The 22,286-nt window shown below is 41.9% G+C and overlaps 1 pseudogene; it reads right to left on the bottom strand.

Moving 5' to 3' along the window:
* Nucleotides 1–334: 334 nt before the first annotated feature.
* LOC127212208 (testis-expressed protein 30-like) overlaps nt 335–22,286 on the bottom strand; it is a 40,737-nt pseudogene continuing 18,785 nt past the window's right edge.

The raw sequence follows: 22,286 nt of genomic DNA, 5'->3' as shown, positions 1-22,286 counted from the left end.
TCAACAAGATTCATTTTTATAAAAGGGCTCTAGTAGTAAAACACAGGACAAATGCAAACTTATTTTGTAACAAATGTTTCACTTTTCAAAACTTAACTATACTAATGAAAATAAGTTACAGACAACCTTCAATGCTTGTACATTATCTCTATATAATTATAACAGTGATTTCAAAAGACCGCTTGCAAAGGGTACTTACATAATACAATGTTTCAAAACTAGGGCAACATTGAAGAAAATGAGTCTGAAACACATCTCAAAATGCTGAGAGATACGCTCTGCTTTATCCAATTAACCATACATTTGTTGAAAATAATATGGCTTCTGATGACAATTATATCTTGTCTGTTTCAGTGATTTCTTGGATCCCAAACAAGATCTATGCAATTATTTATTTGAAAACATCATCTGTTGGCCGTCCTTTCACTGTCATGGAATGACTTGCCTCATGGGTTGTACTGGGAGCTTGCATTTTCTGGGCTTTATTCTTCCACAGGTTCTTTTCACACATTTTCCTCTGCTGAGGTTGACACAAACAGCACAGGATCCTTTATATGAAGGAGATCTTCATCTCTCAGCTTCTGCTGCTGCTTTGCATGGTGCAGTGGGTAAAAAGTACCAATGAGACCTCTAACAAAATCATGAGTGTCACCTGGCTCAGTAGGACACATTACAGAAGCAGCCACATCTGAACCCATCAAGTGACCTCCAAGAAGACCACCAGCAAGTGTGAATGCTCCTGAGGTGTCTAGGCAATTCAAAATTGCTTTTTATGCCTTAATTCCATGTACAGTGTTAAGGCCTTTGCAAGTAAATCTCAGGCCAGAGAGAGAGAGAGAGAGAGAGAGAGAGAGAGAGAGAGAGAGAGAGAGAGAGAGAGAGAGAGAGGGAAATGCAAGATGAGAAAACCAGTGACCTCAAATGAGGAAGACTCATATCTCTGGAAGCTCTGTCTGTAAGAATTATTCCAGGTGCTATACTCTTGTTAGGAACCAACCCAGTGGCATCCAGTAATTTATTTCCAAAGGTATTTTTAATTTTACCTCTGTGTGACTCCTTTTCACTGTCAAATAATAAAACACGAAGCACATTACATCTGAGAAGCACAGGGCCTCTCCTAGCAAATGCACAAATGAGCGCTGGCATCCAACCGCCCTCACTCCTGAACTCTGCCACTTGTTTGCTGTCTGTTCTAAGCTGCAGTCTCACACAAGTATTCAAAGTGAGGCATATGAGTGACATCAGAGTACACATGTCAGGAGACACCACAGAACGTCAGAATTGAATTTTCTCAGGGTTTTAGTGGGTACCTTTCCCGTTGCAGCCAAGAGAAACTCAAGAAAGATAGGATTTTTGAGAAAAATGGAAAAACAGCCACGTCACTGCAAAGTGTATGGCATGTCTAGTGACGCCATCAGTTCCTGGTCCCATTGGCCTTTGTGTCTTGGCTCATTTCCAGATAGGCATTGCCCATACCTGAGGAAAGACAACCACAGGCATTGCATATCTACCTGTCCTTGAGTCATCACTCAGAAAGAGAGAAAGGTGTTCCCCACTGGTGCTGGGGGCACAGCATTTGCCATGATTGTTTAGAAGCTCACTCATGGACCAATAGCCACACCACTGGGCTAGAGTTTCTGGCTGTCCGGTATGAATTATGGTCTTCTAGGTTGTTAAAATGCAGAGCTGTTGAGAAACAAGGAGAAAACCTTGATCCTTGTAAATCATGGTCTCCATCCGTTGCATCTGTCCTTAGAAAATGGCTACTCCAATGCATAAAGTAACCATGCTGAAAGTTAGTGAGTGAACCTCTATGTAAAATGTCCCTGTGGCATCTCTTCATCTTTGAACAAATTTTTCTGCATCTAAAGAACCGAGGAGAAAATGGGATTCAGGTGGCTACAGGAGCCAGCCAGCTTTTACTTTGATACAGTGGCCATTAAGTAAATGACAAGACCAGGCGAGACTGTGGCCCTGAGCAGCTGTCACAGCTGGAGGGGCATGTGATGTGTCCTTTCCAGGGTGGGACTAGCTGCCCTGAATCATCCCTAAGCTTACTAATAAAGGTGGAAGAAACATACAATATGAACCCATTAAATGTGACTATTGGGGCATTGCAGTGTAAAAAGAGTTAAGACAACGTCCTGAAATCATCACAAGTACCAAATTCCAACAGTCTAATTTTGGCTCATTTTCAAGGACAAGGTCTTGATTTCTTTATGAGAAAAAAATTCATATGACCATATCAGCCAAATGCTTTAATTTAAACAAAATGAGTATGTGGGATTTAAAATACCCCAGAAATATTTTAGTATAATTAGAATCTTGAACAAATTTTATATTTCCTGTACCTTTTCAAAATTCACGAAGAATTTTTCTCAATTTAGTATACAATTGTGTGCTGCCTAGACTCTGAGCATATGAATGTAGAGAAATCAAATAAATGAAAATATCTTTCCTGAACAGTTTACTTCTTATAAAAATTCCAGTGGAATTATCCTGAATAAAAATGTGAAAAATGAAAGTCATTCTCTCCTGCCAAACTTAAAATTGTCATTTCAAGAGTTCAATTGACATCTTTAATAAAGATTGGTGTTTCTCTCATAGGTGACATGTTTTCCTACTTATAGTTTGATCTTTAAAAACATGTCTACATTGAGCAGTCAGGACCTAACTGGGTTTCCTGCTAAAATGCAAACAATAAACTCAGCTCCTTTAAATCACCCCTCTGCTTTCAAACTGCAACTAGCACTGACTCTAATTTTGTTCACTTAGGTTTAGTTTCTGTCACTAGGCTCAGCAGTTCTGTGAGGCGCCTGGGACTGATGCTACTGTTTAAAAACCAGCGCCATTGGTGTGAATAAATTTAAGGATGTAGTTGTGAGCAAGCACCTCTCAGTTCTAGATGCAAAGATTACTCCATGACCTTATTAATTTTATCCTTAGGCTAGAAAGCCATACTGGCCACACTGAAGAAAGGTCTGCTTTGCGGCATGTGGTTTTCCTTCCTGGGTTTGGGTTAGGCTGCAGTCTGCAATCTCAACGTGAGATGTTGCTCCTGCATCCTGGGGAGGATGTGGGGAGTGATGCATACAGAAGGAAGATACAAAACTTGCCTCTTCTAGCCAAAAAGGCATCACCAATAAAAAGGAATTACTTACAAAAGTAGTACGTGAGAAATGGATATGTTGTTTGGCTAATAAAGTTCAGCATGCTATTCTATGAATAAATAGCACACAGTGAATAAAGTTCATTTGTACAGTTTGGAAAAGTTTTTTTAAGGTGGTATTGATATAATGACCCCCCTCCCCCACCCATCCATTCTAAGTAGCACTCTATTATTTTAGCATCTTTACTTTGGCTCCTGTGCTCTGTTCAGACACACTCCCTTTTCCTCATGGCTGGACTCTATCCTCTTCCAAACAAACCCACTCGGTCTTGGACTCAGAGTTGATTTTTAACTGGGTAGGAAGTTTTTAAGAGATAAATGTCTAGGGCTAACAGACGGCTGGTCCCAGACAATAGAAACGTGCTTGGCAGGCCCGTGGCATCTGGCACGTAGCCTTTCAGCTCCATCTTCTCCTCGTTTCACTGCAGCCCACCAGCTCCCAGGCTGAGCCTTTCCCAGGATGTTATCTTGCCTCCCTAGCACTGTGACGCCTCACCTAATTTATTCTTCTCTGGGTAACAACGTGCAGAGGCTTTGTCATCAGCCTTGCTCTCCGAGCAAAGCCAACTGCCGTCTGCTATGCATTTGGTTAGCACATGATGTACACATTAATAAGATGTTGTTCCCTCCACACAGATGCATGAGGCTAAAAAAAAATAGCATTATCATAACATCTTTCAGCTTAACTATTTTGAGGCTGCTGCACCCCCATATTACAAAGCCTTGCTATTTATACTATCATGCATATGGAAGACCCAACCCTCCTGTGAGATGTCAGTCCAATGTGCTCAGAGACAAAATTATAGGCCCCAAACTTAAACACACACTCATGCTGGCTGCTTAGCTTTGTTGAATACAAGCCAAGTTTATTAATAATTTTTAAGTCAGAAAGAAACAAAAAAAAAAACATTTTAATTTAATAAAAGATAATGAAGCAAGAAATATAGGCAAACTCCGCCCAAAAGGTGAACCTCCTGGGCCATAGGAGGTAGAGAAGAGCCAAGGGCTGCATGCACTGGCCCTGGCTGGGCTATAACTTAACATGTGATGATGGCTGTCTTCCTTTTTTTGAGTCTCTGTATTCACAGAGACATCGAGTGGATGTGCATTTTTACTGGCATGAGAACTTCTAAAATGATCTTAATGGTCTGTAGGAAAACGACAACAAAAACACTTTGACTTGACTTTTCAGATTATACGAAGAATTTCTTCTCCAAATGAATTTGATCTGTTATGAAGAAGTCTGTTTTTAGCAGCTGAGCGTGGCAGAAGTGTCCGTGTCCTCACCACCTATCTTCCCAGGAAGTGTAAGACGCTCAACCATATTGTTAGCTCAACTGGCAGAGACAGAGAGGACAGTCTGCAGGAAAGCGCTTGGTGCACATCGGTGGCTCTCAACCTTCCTAACGCTGTGACCCTTTAATACGGCTCCTCATGCTGTGGTGACGCCCAACCATGAAATTATTTTGTTGCCACTTCATAACTATAATTTTTCTACTGTTATGAATCATATGTAAATCTCTGTGTTTTCCAATAGTCTTAGGTGACTCCTATGAAAGGGTTATTTGACCCCTAAAGGGGCCATGCAGGTGGTGTATACTCATTTCACCCAAGGGTTACATAGGGAAGGGCTACTGTTTAAGGTGTTTCTGAGTGTCATAGCTTGGAGGTGGACCTATGGGAGGAGGATTATCTAGTGCCTCCTGTCATGACCCACAAACCCAAATGGTCCCCAGCGCGGAGTACTTCCATGGTTACCAGGCACAAGAAGGAAGGCTGCCACTCAGGACACTAGATGACTACTTTACTCCTCATCTAAAGCCATTTCCAGGAAGAACGTGAGACTCTGTTCTTGTGGGGACCTGAGGAAGCAGGCCTTTGCTCTTGGCCCGCCAGCCCTCATAACATCATTCCACACCAGAGACTAACACTTTGCTGTCACTTTTTTCCCTTTAGCTGAGAGTTTCTTGGGATTTCATTAGAAAGACAGAAACAGGACTTTTTCTTTTATTACAAAGACTGATTTATCTGTGTCAAGAGCAAGGTGAACTGTCTGTAATAGACTATCAGAATGGGAAAAATACTACCATGTGTGCGTCTTTGGTTCAGTGAGAGACAAAAGTTCTTTGCCCTGGTAAAGAACTGCTCTTCTGGAATTTGAAAACACTGGATTAAAATTTTAAGCCATAAACTGTATTATGCTATGCTTCATCCATAATACATATCTTCTCCCAATTCCCTCAACCTCTTGCAGGATAAGGGAGAAAAACACAAAATTATTCTTGAAATCCGTGGATCTCAAACTTTGTTGCACAGTAGAAATACAGGGAAGCTTTCAACATTCCCCCCAGTCAAGCTACATCCTAGAGCAGTTAAACCGGAAACCTCGAGAACCTCGAGGGTATGTTGCCGAGGTCTCTGGAGCCTTCAGAGCTTGCTGGGGCATTCAGGGAGGAACAGAGATGAAAGGCCACCTTCGGAAACACCCAGGTGTCCTCTGTTGCATGTCTCATTTTGAACCCAGGAATCATGACTTGAATATGAGAGTGATGATGTATTTAACAAGTGTTTCTCAACGTTGTCTTAGCTTTTCCACACACTTCTCACTAATAAAATCTACCAGGTGCCGGAACTGACCTGAAGGGACTCCTCAGTGAGGGCCCGAAGATAACATGGTACCTGAAGATAACACACAGGCTTCCAAAGGAGAGAAGCCACCATGCTCCTACCCAGCTATGACACCGGTGAACCATACAACAACCAGAATGGCATACGCACCCAATGCTGGTATCCACAAACTCTCTAATTGGATCTAAGACCTGCTCAATATGAAGGAAATCACAACTGATATTGGAAATTTAGTTAGCTAGAGAAGTCACGGGTCTTGGAGGAGAACCTATAGCTTTCGTTTTATTAAGCAGCACAGTAATTAACCAGGATAATCCCAAATATTTGTCCTTATACTTACAGATAAATGCAGCTGCCACCCGTCATCAACAAAACTTCTGTTTGCAACAGAGACCGTTACAGATAACCACAACCAATCAAAATGCAGAGTTTGCATCCCAGGCCCAACCTATATATTAATATAATTCCCGCACCTACAGCTCAGGGAATATTGCAGAAGAGAGGGTGGAACGGTTGTAAGAGCCAGAGGAACAGGAAGTTTGCTGTAAGACTGTATCTCTTGGGAACGTCCAAAGCTACATCCGTAAAGTCTCATTGCCTGTCTGTCTAAACATGAGCCAAACAGGGACAATAGACACAGTAACGTGGAGGGGGAAGCGCAGGAGGACTCAGCCCTATGCAAAGAACTAATGCAGGCAACCACAGGACACCGACACCGAGAGCAGGAGAGATAGTCTTCCTCCGGGAAGAAGAGCCCAGCACTTGTTTACCCCCAATGCCAAATTCCCAGCCCTGAAAATACACGCAGACAAGGAACAATATACAGACTGAGCACACTGCATTTATAGTTATGTATTTAGGATATACACACATATACATATATGTACACACACGTTCACACACAGAAATGTGATAATAGTTGATTTATAAAAGTCCACTAATTTGAAAGAAAGCAATGAGGTTATACGGGAGGGTTTGGAAAGCAGTGAGGTTATACGGGAGGGTTTGGAAAGCAGTGAGGTTATACGGGAGGGTTTGGAAAGCAGTGAGGTTATACGGGAGGGTTTGGAAGGCAGTGAGGTTATACGGGAGGGTTTGGAAGGCAGTGAGGTTATACAGGAGGGTTTGGAAGGCAGTGAGGTTATACGGGAGGGTTTGGAAGGCAGTGAGGTTATACGGGAGGGTTTGGAAGGCAGTGAGGTTATACGGGAGGGTTTGGAAGGCAATGAGGTTATATGGGAGGGTTTGGAAGGAAGAAAAGAAAGGGGAAATGATGTCATTATATTACGATCTCACAATTTAAGGAAAAGTTTGCTCAGCACATTTTATTAAGCAAAATAATGCTTTCAAGACCATACATCACATTTTCCAAATCTGACTACAATTCACATAGAACTGATTATTACAGCCAAGTATTTCCTGAATTGTTTCCATGTAAATATTTTTATTTGTGTAGTATCTTTAATATGGCTTTATTTGTCCTGTACATCTATTTTATATAGAGGGGAAATGTCGTTATTTTTATTTTATTTTTTCACACTGTTTGTTTCACATTCCTTCAAATATATATATATATGTAGAGAGAGAGTGTGTTTGCATGCATACACAGGCATGTGTATGAACACATACGTGCATGTCTGTGTGCATGCCATAACATGCACACAGAGAAGAAAGAACAAGTTTATGTAGCTCCCTCTTTCTGCCTTTATGTTGGTTGAGGAGATCAGACTCAGGCCGTGGGGCTTGGCTGCCAACGCCTTCACCACTGAGCCATCTTTCCACCTACACACTCTTTCTTAAAATGACAATCCCCTGAAGTAAACATATATAAACAAGACTGTCAATTTTATAACCAAGAAATTTCTTTTTTTTTCCATTCAAATAGATGAACGCTTTAAAAAACTGATTTCAAAATTAATGGGTTACTGGGAATTCAAGCTCTTCAATACTGAGGGTGAGAGTGTAAGTTTCTGTGACCTCTTTGAGAACTTAGGCTGTTAGAAATGTGAACTTGAGAGATGGCTCAATGGCTGAGAAAATTTGTTACTATTCCACAGGATCTGGTTCAAGTTCTAGCACCCACATGGCAGCTCACAACCACCTATAACTCGTGTTTCAGGAGACCTAGTGCCCTCCCCTGGCCTCTGAGAGTACCAGGCATGCACGTGGTACAAAAACACGCACACAAGCAATACAACCATACACGTGGAATAAAGATTTATAAAATAAAGATTTTTTTAAAGGAAGAGGATGAAGAAATAAGTGAGCTCTGAACTCCACCCTGATGCTGGTCAAGGGAAGTAATGCATCAGTAGCTACAGATGTAGATAAACAAACATAGATCAGAAGTAATTGGAGAAAGTATCAAATAGCACATCTATAAATAGAATACCCTGAAAATTTCAAGCTGAAGAAGCAGATATATATATACACACATATATATATGTATATATATAGGTATATATATATATATATACCTATATATATTTGGACAGATGAAAACATGCTGTGTGTTCTTCTCTTGGGTATGTAGGATAATATATATAATAGCCCAATCTTGTTTGAAAAACATGTAAATTAGTGAGCAGAATAGGAAGAGAGCTTTTCTGTATTGTCCAGAGTGTTTGCATTGGCATTAGCACAGGAGTGGAGTGCAAGAAAGCTGCAGCAACAGAGGAAAAGAGGTGTCTGGTTCTAATTTACTTTTTTATTATTAAACTGTTAGAATAAGCAACCATTGCTCTGTACTTCAAACTTAAGAGTAAGCAGGAACCATTTCCCTCCCTTGGCCCTCACGTAGCTTCAGAATGGAATTTTTACATCCTGACATGCAAAGAGGTGAACTACTTGCTGTTTGGGGGGGCATGTGTAGCATCCACCCCCCAACCTGCGCACACAAACTCCACAGGCCATCAAAAGTGTAGGGGTTTCCATCCCCCTCTCTCTCAAGGAACACAGTGCTGTTAATTGCTTGTCTTGTTTGCCTATCGTCCACTGTGGAGAAGGTTTCAAAATACACACCTGTCAATTCTCACTGAAAAATAAGGAAGAGGCGACCATGTAAGGTAAACAGAGCAAGCCATTGTCAGGAACAATAGGAAATCCGTGATATCTAAAATTGCACATTAGGCAAACATATGTCCTGGTTCTGTTGAAATCAGAAGTGGGACAAAAAGAACCCGGTAAGTATATTTGAGTCCAGTCTGAAATAGTTTTCCTTCCTGACTCATTATATCTAATTTTCCAAGGTAAATTCTAAAGCAAGCCTTCTTCTTCTTCAATGGCACATGCTGTGTGAGGATTCCTTGGAGGCAAAGGATGTGCCTAGGAAGCGGATGCTGTCTACTTCTGCAAAGAGCAAGTCAAACAAGGCTGTAGAAAAAACAGATTCGCATTCATCTGCTAGCGTTTTCGCTCAGAATTATTCATGTCGCCCGTCCCCTGCTGCGTCACCAGCTGAACTCCAGGCCAGCATTAAGGCTACAGTGTTTGGGGTGAGGGTTGGGGGAGCCAAACAAGTCACACAGAGGTCAACACACTGTGAAAATCATATGTCCCTCCCAGGCCACCTCTTAAATGTAGTAGGAATATGTCTACAAGGAGGAGGGACGTGCTGACACTTTACAAAAAGGAGATCTCCATTTGCCGCAAAAGATGAACAGTCTGAGACAGCCAGGGATGAGGTGATGCCCAGCTTATGTGCTCACATGGCACGTATCAGATTTCTGACCTAGGAAGCCTAGGGTACTCCCAACAACGTAGAGAGAGGGGGCGGAAACTCAATTCCATAACAATTGCAGCTCAGGCCAGCACCCTGGTCTCTAAGAGGACCACTGTTTTCCATTTCATAACTCAGAATTCTCTATCATTCCAGTGAGGCATTTTGTTTGGACTCTAGAGACCTGTGATGTCACTGAATTCAGACCCCACAGAAGGCAGCCCAGCCCAGCAATGCAATAATGCCATCTAAGACAGACAGACACTTGTCTGTTTGCTAAGGTGCCCAAGTGGTTGCTGACACTCATGGTAATGTTGTGCGGCTCAGAACTTTGCCCTCCTTAGTTGGAAATCTTCCTTGTACAAAGTTAAACTCACTCTTCCTATGTTCCCAGAAAACAGTGGAGAATTGTTGGTCATCACACAGAATGGGTATAGCTTATGAATAGAATCACAACCAATTAAAGTCTGAAAAACTAATTTATTCTTGTGTCAATCCAATGGCCTCATACCAATCTTTATTTTTCATATTTGGGATTATGTTTATATTGTACTCAATAGTGAATCACTGAGACAATTAGGTAAAAATATAAATTTTACCTAGTCTTAAATAAGCATGAAGACTTTGTTATTGGTGTTATTATTACATTTATTGTTATTGTTGAGCACAGACATGCTCTCCTGAATTCCAATCCATTTAACTTCCCTAAAGTCATCACAATGGAAAAGCATTTTTTATATATTTCTTGGTTTTGTATCTTTTTTTTATGTGTTGAAGATTAAGCCCAAGATCTTGTGCATGCTTAGCAAGTGAGGCAACTGGCCTCTAGCTCCACCCCTTAGAATTGTTTGTCTGTTTGCTTGCTTGTCCCTCTGTCTTGTTTAGTGACACGGTATCTCACTGTGTAGGCCAGGTAGACCTAAAACTCACTTGATAACCCAGGTGGGTCTCACACTCATACCAGTTTCTCTGCCTCAGTCTCCTAATTCTGGGAGTATTGGCATTAGCCTATCACACAGACTCCTGGGATTAATCATCTCTTGGAGCAATGTTACTAGAGCAATGTCTGCATGGGTGGGCTGCTCAGGACTTCCTCTTTATCCTGTGTCCCTGCATCTCAGGTGGTATGACATTCCAGGCTACATTTCCAACAGGAAAATACTTTACACTTGGACGGTGTTTCTTGCCCAAGTGTGAGAAAAAAATGTCTTACATAGCAGAGCTAACATGTGCACAAGAGATTTTATGGACATTTACTTACGGCTATCCACTGAAGAACCCCCTCCTAGGCCACAGTTTTCCCATGAAGCTGAACTTCATAATCTCAAGGACAGTGTATCTTACTTTAAATGTGAAACTAATTAAAAGCAATTAATTGTCCTCTCCATGTATCTGACTGTTTTGAACGATTTCATAAGGCAAAAAAATGCAAGATGTTGAGATTATTTTCTTTTCTTTAAAAAAGAACACAACGGCCATTGATGGACGAACACTCGTAGGCACTGATTCTTGGAACTCTGACCAGCTACGAGTCCCTGAGTTAACCACAAGTCACGGCAATAAGAGGCTTCTCTGGCCAAGGTTGAAATTAGCACAGACCTACGGGTATAAACATAAATATTAAGAAAGTAGTTTGACAACATGGCCGTTTAGGGGAGACCAAAAGTAGGTTCCTCCCTGGGTCCTGTGAGCTGGTCAGTGACCAACTCCCAATATGGTCAGCACTAATTGGAGTCAGGGGCTATAAATAATAACAATAATTTAAAAGGAGGACATAGAGCCAATAAGGAGATGGGCTGGCGGATCCCAGGGGAATTGGAGGGAGACAGAAGATGGTAGATAAGATCAAAATGCATTGTATACATGTGTGAAATTTTCAAAAAATAAACTAACTATTATTATATAAAGCATGTAATATAAAATTAATATTTCTAACATTTCTTGCTTAAATCCCGTAAGCCATAGGTTTTCATAATCTTTTATATTGGTCTCTTTTTGGGTGATTTTTCTTTATTTCTTATGTTTTTTTGTCTGATGTTTATTAGAGAACATTTTATAAAGATTGTGAGATGTGTGTGTGTGTTTGTTTGGTTGGCTGGTTTGGTTTTTAGTTTTTTTGCCTTTTGTTTTTTGTTTTGTTTTGTTTGTTTGTTTGTTTCGAGACAGGATTTCTCTGTGTAGCTTTGGTTGTCCTGGAGTCACTCGGTAGACCAGGCTGGCCTAGAACTCACAAAGTTCTGCCTGCCTCTGCCTCCTGAGTGCTGGGACTACAGGCGTGCGCCACTGTGCCAGGACAAGATGTGTGGATCTTATTTATATATGCTCATCCAGTATTTATTGGATACCTATTATGAGTATTATCCCATCTCCTTCATGAAAATCTTCCTCTCTTCTCCATGGTGAAGGTTCATAATTAGAAAGCTGGTTTTTAATAGCTGGCCAGTTCTCCAAAGTAGCATCCTCCTTTGAGGCCCGTGGCTACAAAACAGTGATTGCCAATCAAAATGATTTCCAAAAGCCTAGCGTTTATCTTTCAAGTTATTACTCATGTACATTTTAAGATGAACAGGTTCCTTCTTGTTTATTAATCAGTTATTCCTTGATGATCAAGAAAAACAATTTCTTCACATTGTTTCCATAAATTTTGCTGAGAGAAAGGTCTAGATAGAAGAAAACATTTTACCTCTGATTTCAAAACCATGGATGCCGTCTGCCAGTGTCTGGGCAGGAAACAGCCCACTCAAGGTGAAAATACTCACAATGATGCTGTGGGAAAGATCCCACAGAATGTCGTACCTACAGTAGTAAGGCAAGCAAGACTAGGCTCAGCTCAGATGGGGCAAAGAGTCAAAATCACAAACATGGCATGGGAAGAATGGCTTTTATCAAGACACGAGGATCCAATAATAACTAGAATAGTCTTATAAAGAAGAGCATTTCTAAAATAGGCACCTTTTACCACTTCCTGATTAGTTAATAGGCATGGCAAGTCCGGTGGCATTTCGAACAAGCTATTAGACCCATTCAGAGAGACCTAAGTATATTGACTTTGGAACTATATTAGCTAAACTGAGTAATGTCAGCCTCTCTTACTGGTTTGTGAGGCCATGGAGAAAAAAGAAGCCTGCCTGTGGTGATGCGAAAGCAAGTATCCAGACCCCCAGATTCATAGGGAGTGGTGTTACTGGAGGTGTGGCCTTGTTGGAGGAAGTGTGTCACTGCAGTGGGCTTTGAAATTTCAGATGTTCAAGTAAGTCCCAGTCTCTCTCCCTCCCTCCCTCCTCTCTCCCTGCTGCCTACAGAACGGGATGTAGAATTCCCAGCTACCTCTCCAGCACCACCATGTCTCCTGTGTATGTCCTGCCATGCTCCCCACCATGATAACAACAGAATAAATCTCTGAACTGTATGCTAGCTCCAGTCAAATGCTTTTCCTTATCTGAAATGCCAGGGTCATGGTGTCTCTGCACAGCAAGAGAAAGCCTAGCTAAGATGCTGCCTGGACCTCGGCTTTCTTGTCTACGTGGCAGAGCCAGTGGGTCTTGTCACATGCAGAGAATGAGCTGCAGCAGCATTCGCAGAGCACTGTGGGAACCCCTGCAGGGTGCAGGTGCTCGCTATTAACCACTATTATCACTAGCAAATAAGGAGACCACCGTCCACACTCAGAATGCGGCCTCTGTCTCTGGATAACAGTAAATCCAGTAGAAAGGAAGGCACCAAGGAAAGGAGATGGGAATGCAATCACTAATCAATGAAATGTAACAACCCTCTATGTCTTTCTTATAAGATGTGAGTCCATGTAGCTCACCAGGATCTGCTCCTGGCCTTCTTCAGTTCTCCGGTCTTTTCAATCCCCCTTGAAAAAAAAATCAGAGGAGGAGGAAGAGGAGAGTAGAACTTAGAAGCCATGCAGGGCCGCCTTCAACATTACGTGTGTCAGAGAATCACCTTGAACTTCTGACCCTTCTTTTGCCTCTACCCTGGAGTGCTAAGAGGACAGGCAAACATGTCTATAGCCAGGGCTCCACACATTCTAGACAAGTACTCCACAGACCAGACCATGTTCCCTGCCCCTCTGCCCCTCACTACATATTTTTCAAATCATCTGGTGCAGAAGAAAACATATAATTATGTTGGCATTCTTGAATTTACACATATGATATCACCTAGTTTTGGTCACTGAGATTAAAAATCTGCCTTTCCAAATGACCCCAGGAACAGTTTATTGAGACTATTTAAAGAGACCCTCCCCCCTTCTGCCTGGAAAACTACCACAAAATCATTGAAAATATAATATTTTTGTCCCACTAGAAAATCTGTGTAGTAATGTGATCATTCCAGAAATTTGCTATTTTGTGGTCATCAAGAGACAAAATGTTCAGAGATACAGGACTGGAAAAAAAGTAGAAATCAAAGACCAGTACCAAAAAAGTAGGTGTGTTTTACAAGAGAAACCTTGTAAGAAAGTCTTTTATATTTTATCGTGTTTCTTTAAATTACATTTGTCTTACACATTCATTTTTTTCCTTTTAACAGAATTTTAAAAATGCAAAGTGAACTAAATGTGAAAATATACAGAGAATGGCTTTTCAAATTTTTAATAGAGTTAGGTTAGTTGACTACTGCCAATGACTTCAATGGTTTTGTCATACAGAGTTTTTACCATTAAAAAATTATATTTCCTTCAGAGTCCTCTTATTATGATTCCTTTGGGTATAGAAGAACAATGGTCTGTGTTTTACAAGCTGTCCTACATTATAAACAGATGTTAATTAGGCATTATTGTGAACAGAACACAGGGTAACAACCATGGAGAAAAGTAGACTTCAGTCCCGGTCTTTCCAGGCATTAATTACATGCTGTGGGAAAGGAGAGCATTGAACATTCGCCACAGGGAAAAAAAAAAATGAGGGGGTCTTGACCTGAGGATTAGGGAACCAAGAGAGACAGTGGGATTAAGAGATGGTTGAGGAGTTGAGGAGATGGTTCTGCAGGTCAGAACCTTGACTCTGCAAGCTTGAGGACCTGTGTTCAAATCTCTACCACCTATATTCGCCTGTGCCCTGCTGCTGCCTGTAATCCCAGCATGGCGTGGGTGGGGGTGGGTGGGGGGCATGGGGGATGGAGGTCGTGGATTCTAAGAGCTCACTGGCCAGCAAGCCTAGTCAAAAACACAAGCTTCAGGTCTAGTGAGAGACTCTGCCTCAAGGGAATAAGGAGCAGCAAAGGAGGATAGGTGACAGCATGTTTTGGCCTCAACTGCTCATGCATTTGAACACATACCTACATACTCACATATGTGCACTGTGGGGGGAGAGAGAGTGGGAGGGAGGGAGGGAGTGAGGGAGGGAAGGAGGGAGGGCGGGAGGGAGGGAGGGAGGACAAAATAAGAACAACGAAAGAGATGGCTAAAATGAGGAGTGAGAAAATGAAAACATGGATGATCAGAGGACTGTGTAAAGGGTAAGTAGTGAATATAGTATGTGGGCGAAGGAGAAATGGAAATGAAAAAGGATTATTAGAGAAAAAATTAAATGTAGCAAAGAACCGAAAGAGAGCACACACTTCAGGAGCCGTACATGTTGAAGATTTCAGACTCTTATACACCAAATGAAGGTCAACCACAGAATTGTTTGAAACATATGTTAATCAATGGTTGCCAAGAACCTACATAAAATAGCTAAAAACCAGAACCCAAATTATTTTTTTTTAACTGGTAGAATGTATGAAGAAAACTAAATAATATAAATATAGTAATTCAGCTTCAAGTTCCTTCCTTTACAGTCTGGATTTGCACCAATGCTTTAGGGCCTTGTGTGAGTAGAACTCATACATTTATTTGAGAAATGGAACTGAAATACTGTAGCCTTCTTTTTCCATTTTTCCACATTATACCTAACTCTCGTGAACATCCAGGGTCCTTCTAGCATCCCATAGCTGTGGTACGCAACCTTCAGAATAACCTTCTTCCGTTGCCTGGCAGCAGTCTACTGAGCCTTAAGAGCTACTGAAATGCAGCTATTCTCTGAGGCCATCAGTGACACTCTTGGTTCAGTGGGTCATTCTGTCCTGCAGCACTATGCTTTCATCTCTATTGCAGAGTCCCTGCAGTGGCAGAATCACCTATTTTTTTGTACATGGCTTTGTCCAGACTGAAGCTGCAAAGGGCAGGAATTCATTCTTATTTTTGTGGCTCAAGGAACTACCTCATCCTTTAGAGGAGTAATTTATTTTTGGTCCAGCTATTAGCTGGTACTGCTGGAATTGGGTACTGCTAGTCTCTCATACACTGAGTAGAAAATGCTTTGTGTTCCATCAACAACCATCAGCCTCAAATAAATGACCATGGCATTAAGTTACTTTCCTTCCACACATCGATTTATATATAAGCTTGTCTACACACTGGGTCTCGGCTAGATTATAAATGAAGATGCTGGTGACTGGCACTTTTATCCTAAAGGTTATCCTGAGTGCCAGAAATAATGACCAACAGAAAGGAAATAGCCAACAAACTTATCTCCTGTCTGCAACCTAAAGTTCTACAGTTCAAACAATGAATAAAACTATAATATTTTTTGAGACAGGGTTTCTCTGTGTAGCCTTGGCTGTCCTGGCTTTGTAGACTAGGCTGGCCTAGAACTCACAGTGATCCACCTGCCTCTGCCTCCCAAGCACTGGGATTAAATAAAAATGTGCACCACCAAGGCCCAGCGAGAAAAATTTAAAGTCATAAAATCCATGGAAATATTTAGCAGTTTATGCCTTTTATTCTGTATTTGCAACGCTGCACTTTCTTTCTAAATGCTAAGCTTTCGGTCAGAGTAATCCTTGTGTGTTAGCATTAGTTCTCAAACTTTATTACTGGTCAAAGATAAAAAAAAACTCAAGCACTTCACTGTGGGCCTAGGTAACACAAATGAAGCCCAATTGATTGACAAACTGACCAAACTCAAGGTCTACATTGGATAGTCGTGGTAAAGGCTGACTGTCTCACTCTCATCATTATTTTTTTAATGATTGAGCATGGTTTTGTTATTGTTGAGACAAGTTCCCAAATGTGTGGACGGACAATGCTCCACCTCATAGTGAACAGTTTCCTCTCAGAAACGAGAGACTCAAACAGAAACTGCCAAGTTATGACTTTGGCAAGGCTACGTGCTTTTTACACTGAATGATCCTCATCAGCAGCCTGCTGAGAATAAGATTTAGGGGGGTGAGACTTCTAAAGTCCTTACTTGGTATCATATGCAACACTAAATATGCCATCTGTATAAACAGCGCGTCATGACCCTTCCCAAAGAGCAATGTCTCTCAGACCCATGCTCGGCTCTTGAATGTGCTCTGATTGACTCAGCAGGATGGGGAAGAAGTAACACTTGTGTGACTTTTGAAGTTTAGCACAAGGAGAGTTGGAAGCTTTTGTCTTTAGCCCCAAACCACCACAGAGGTAGCCCGAACCGCATAGGACAATAAGCTTAGAAGAGTATGTTGGTGAACTCAAATTTACAAGCCCAGCCAAGCCCAGCCATCAAGTGACCCTAACCCTGGCATCAGGTCTACGCATGGAAGATTGATGTAGCCGTACTGCCCAGTCGAGGCCTCAGATGGCTCCTGCTTTAGTTGATAACAGGATGTAACCATACAAAAGATCACTAATAATAGTGATGACGGTGATAACAATGACGGTAGTGAGGATGGTCGTGATCATGGCGAGCAAGGACCAGTCAGCTCATAGAAGCCTAAAGAGTTCTACCCACTTTATTATTAGGCACAGTAAAGCAGAACACCACTGTGCCCTGAGACTGTAGAAAAGCAGCTGATGAGAGAAACTCCATCTTCTTCCAGGCTGGGAGGCAGAGCAATGGGAACCGCTGTCCCAGTTCTAACAGCAGATGGGTCTCTCTCCCTTTGCTTTCCCTCATACAAATGCGGGCAGGAAAGTGGTGCGGACAAGAGCGCGGTGCTACCACCAAGTCGGGAGTGAAAATTTTTACAGGACGTGAGTCTGAAAAGTGTCACTCTTCCTTTTCTCCTCAGGGCTCACGGTCCCCCTTAGCTAGGAGGGACAGAGCAAGTCTGTTTTGCACCAGGTGACAGTGACTTTACCTCACTATATAAGCACAATAACTACTAATTACTGAGTACAGACGTCACCTATGGCTTCTCTGTGAACTTCAGTCAGTAAATGCAAGAAATTTCAAAGTAGACACTTCGGCCGTTCTTGGTTTGCACTCAGTTTTGGTCCATTGTAGTCCAGTCTCTTCTGTGCTTCTAAGCTCACAATCCAGAAACTTGAAAACTCTCAAAGGTGCTTTCACTGCCAGCACCCTTATTATCATTTTCCTGTAGGTTCATGATAAACTGCTGCTCTTCCTTTAGACCTGACCTGTCTAGCTCGCTCCGTGTAAGAAAACAGAAACGAGAGCTCAAGAGAATCTCGATTTCTTACCTCATATGCCAGATGCACATGCAGAAAGCAAAACAACAAAAGGCACATCTCTTTAAAACTGCATCTTTAAGTTTTATACTCAATTATGGATATGCATGCATGTCTCTGTGCAGGTGTGGGCACATGTGTGTAAGCACCCATGGTTGGATCCCTTGCAGCCAAAGTTACAGGTAGTTGTGAGCTGCCTGACATAAGCACTGGGCACCAAACTCGGGTCTGCTGCAAGAGTAATGTATGCTCTTATCCATGGAGCCCCAGAGGTATGGAATCTTAAAGGACATGAAATATAATAGCTCATATCTCACCAAGACTTGCACTAAACAGCTTTGCCATATATACAGTTTTTAGTTATGCAATTTTATTAATGATAGTTTGGTTTTAAAATGAGGCTCTTGGGGTTGCCACAGTCTATGCTTACCTTTGATAAGTGTGAAATAGTACTCTGAATTTACAAGCCAGGAAAATTTCGTTTCTCCTTTTGCCACTTATTTCCCAGTGCAGGTAATTCTACTTGAGACTTGTAATGGAAAACTTGAGATCAATAAAGAGTTGGGGGGGTCTGTTATTACTGATGGTAAAGAAGCCACAAGTGAAATATATCTGTTGAGATGCTCTAAATGCATTGCTTTTTAATTTTTTATTTAATTTGTTCTCATCTACAAAACAATAAAGAGAAGAGACCTTTTCAGACAACCCAATAGCACTGGGAAACTTATTTTCCACCTGTGTCATCTTTACATAAAACAAACAAACAAGCAAACAAACAAATCTACAAAGGGCAAGATCTACTGAGGTGCAGGAGCTTCCAAACAAGATGGCTACCTGAGCTGTAAATTGCCCATTGACTTTGTACTAATAAATCACTTTTTAGTGGCTTCAGGGTGGTCAGCATGAGGGATCTCTAGGCTGCCATTAACCCTTCTGGGTGCCAAAGAAGTGGTGTGCTCCCAGGGACAGTAGAAGCCAAAAGGAAATTGCAAGCATTGACCGCTCTTACGCTCATGCGGCTTTCCACAGCAGGAGAATGATCGGATGCTTCCCCCGCCCCCTTCTGTTGCCTTTCTACAGCACATCTTTTTATTTTCCACCTCTCCCGACTCCCAGTTTTTCTTGCTTTGCCCATTTCAATAGGCTAAGTTGATAGTCCTTGGACCATTCAACTTGTAGATCAGTATATAATACTAAATACACACTTAGTCTACTTTCAGACACAACACAGAACAACAGTTAGAGGGACTGCAAAACTGAAATTGGAACCTCTCCACATTCTGAGTCTACTGAAAATAATGAAACAGCCTTACGGGGCGTCAAAGATGCTTCTGTCTTTGCCTTTGGAGAAGCAACACTTCAGTGCTCTAAAATGATTGTAGGCCTCCATACATTTCTACTGCCAACGCCTGTTAACCCCAAGGTCAAGGGTCAAAACTTATGCTTGTAGAAGTTGTGTTTAGCACATAATCAGACTTCAGAAGTCAATGCAGAAGTAGAAGTTGGGGAGGAACGTACTTTGTAAGCTTCTCCTTATCAACTTGGGGTTCACTCAAGGTTGAGGGGTCACTTAATATAATACTTACCTGGTTTCTAGCTATAGAGAAGGGACCTATTTTGGAACCAGGGTAAGGAAGGAAGGAAGGAAGCACTGAGCATCAGAGTTGCAGCTTTAGGTTTTGAAATTGCTAGAAACTGAGGAGTGCCTGATGCACCCACTCTCTCAATGCAGCTTGAAAGACTAAGAAATATGCCTGCAGTCAACCGCAAACCACTTCTCTGTAACTAAAGCCCTCTGAAGCCTACTACTAAGTAGACAGTTTCCCTCCAACACAGCCAGCAATTTACCGACCTCCTCAAACCATCCCCTCGTCAATGTGGAACCCTCAGAGCCCCAAGAAACAAACGGTGGTGGTTTGAATTTCCAACCTTTGAGTCATCCAGATAGCTGTGCAGCAGCACAGGGTACCCCAGCGTGTGGTGTGGAAAGTAGCACCAGGCTGAGAACTGCCACCAGTCTGCCACCAGGCAACTACTGTGGGGCAAAACCCACAGATTGAAAATCTGTTGCTGTAATTTTACAGGATAACTTTATGTCCATTTTTTAAAATCATAAACACATTTCACTGTGCCTTTCCTAGCAATTTATTTTGTTTTTATTATAAATAATTATTTCTCTATAATGTACTAGAAAAGCTTTGCCAGTTTTAGTTGGCAAAATATGCTTAAATGATGTAGTGTGTCTCTTAGTTGTGAAGAATTCCTTTTGATAAGGGCAAAGTCAGCCGGTTTTGTCTTTCTGCAGATAACCTCCTAAGTGTCTATCTGTGGTGTTCGTGCCTACCTTATGTCTTTGCTCCTTGAATTTGTCCAGGTCCTCTTGAAAGCAAAAATCAAGACAGGATTAGAAATAAAAGAGATTTATTAGGATGACGCCCAAAAGGGTCTGATGGTGAGAGACCATCAAATGTCTCAGGTTGAAGCCGGAAACGGAAGAGTCAGGTGAGCAGGAGGAAGGGAGGAGTAGGGGAGAGAGGAGCAAAGTAGGGGGGTAAGTGAGCCGGAGGTAGGCAAGAAGATGCCCTGAGTTAGAATGCACAGCCTTCCTAACCAGGCCTGACACTGACAATCTATCATCTCAGCACTTGGAGGCCAGCGGGGTCAGGAGTCCAAGGTCATTCTCAGTGACACTGTGAGGATCCGCTATACAAACCCTTGTCTACAAAGAAAAGGAAATAGAGGAAAACAAAAGAATGCAGAACTCGCTGCGAAAAGTCAACGAGAACGGCACAACGTCTGTCCTTAGCCACCACGGGAGTTCTCTACCTCGCCAAAACAGAGCTTGGAACTCTTGTGATGTTAGACTGGGAACAACATTTAGAAACTGAGACGTGGGCACAAATGCAGTGAAGGATTTCAAAGCAGAGAGAAGGAGAGCTCGCTACCAAGAAGAGACTTGATACCCTATGAGCATGTACAGGGGGAGGAGGTCCCTCTCAGTCACGGTCATAGGGGAGGGGAGTAAGGGGGAAATGGGAGGGAGGGAGGAATGGGAGGATACAAGGGATGAGACAACAATTGAAATGTAATATGAATAAATTAATAAAATATATTTAAAAATAAAATTAAAATAGCAAAGGAAAAATAAAAGGTAAAAGATGTTTATCTAAAAAAAAAAACCAAAAAACAACAACAACAAAAAAAAAAAAAACAAGGCAAGTGCAGCAACCATTCAATTGTGGTTTTGGTAGTCACCGCTCCGAGAGGCTTATTTCCTGTGACCACCAGCCTGCTCCTGATTCACCAAGACGAAGTGGCCTCCAGTTTACCTGTGCAAAATAGGTTGCACCACTTCAACCCACCCTTCCTCTCTCTAATTACTCCTCGGAGCCCACTGGACTGGGGGACTGGGGCAAAGAGAGTCTGGTACTAGTTAGCCTGCAGACAAGGCTACAGCACAGCAAAGGGACAAAGAAACACTGATGTTTCTGCCTCCAACAATTTGAAACAAGCCTTTGTTGTTCGTTCAGCTGCCAGGTTGCTGATTATAGGTTGTTGGTTACAAAAACTCAAACCTTAGAACAAAAACCTTACTCTACAATTCAGCGATGCCAGGAAACCTCTCACTTCAAGGATTTGAGGGATGTTACTTAATCCACAAATATATCTAGTTCTATTTTTAGGAGTTGGGTGCAACCCTATTTATATTTCTCAATTGAAACTCAAAGGTGCGGATGCAGGTGAGCTTTAACCAAAGTGCCTGCATTATTGAAAACTCGGGACACATTTCCTAATATGTCCTCCTGTGTGTTCCTCAGCACTTAATGTCTCTATAGCAGTTCCTAAACAGACACGAATGGGAACAGCTCCTGTCCCTGTGGTAAGAAGTATGCATCAGTGCTCCACAGAGAACCACGCCTGAAACAGATCTATACTCAAAGAACTTGGAGAAATGGTAAAAGTTGACAGGAGCACCCAGCTTTGGCTTCAGAGGAAAGCAAGATCAATGCTCCCTCTGTTAAGGTGGTCTTTGTGGGCTCTCTTGATATATGCAGTCTCTAAGGACCAATGGACCCGAAGACAAGACCAAAGCTCCATTGGTAACAATACCAGGAATGACTTCATTTGGAAGTCATGAAGGGAATTAATGCTACAGAAAGCTCCTGTGCCCTCCTCAACCTGCCTTTGGTTTCCATCACTGGCTGGAAAACTGGAAGGTTCTCACTTCATTATGTTCTAGCCCAGAGGGGGGAAAATGGTGAGCAGAGAAGCATAAATAAGAATTCAAGAGTTAACGCACCATGAAAAAATTTCAACTTGATCTTTTTTTT

This window comes from Acomys russatus, chromosome 30 (genome assembly GCF_903995435.1).
Source record: "Acomys russatus chromosome 30, mAcoRus1.1, whole genome shotgun sequence".
Taxonomy (NCBI): domain Eukaryota; kingdom Metazoa; phylum Chordata; class Mammalia; order Rodentia; family Muridae; genus Acomys; species Acomys russatus.
The sequence above is the reverse complement of the archived record's forward strand: the minus strand, read 5'-3'. Positions and strand labels throughout refer to the sequence as shown.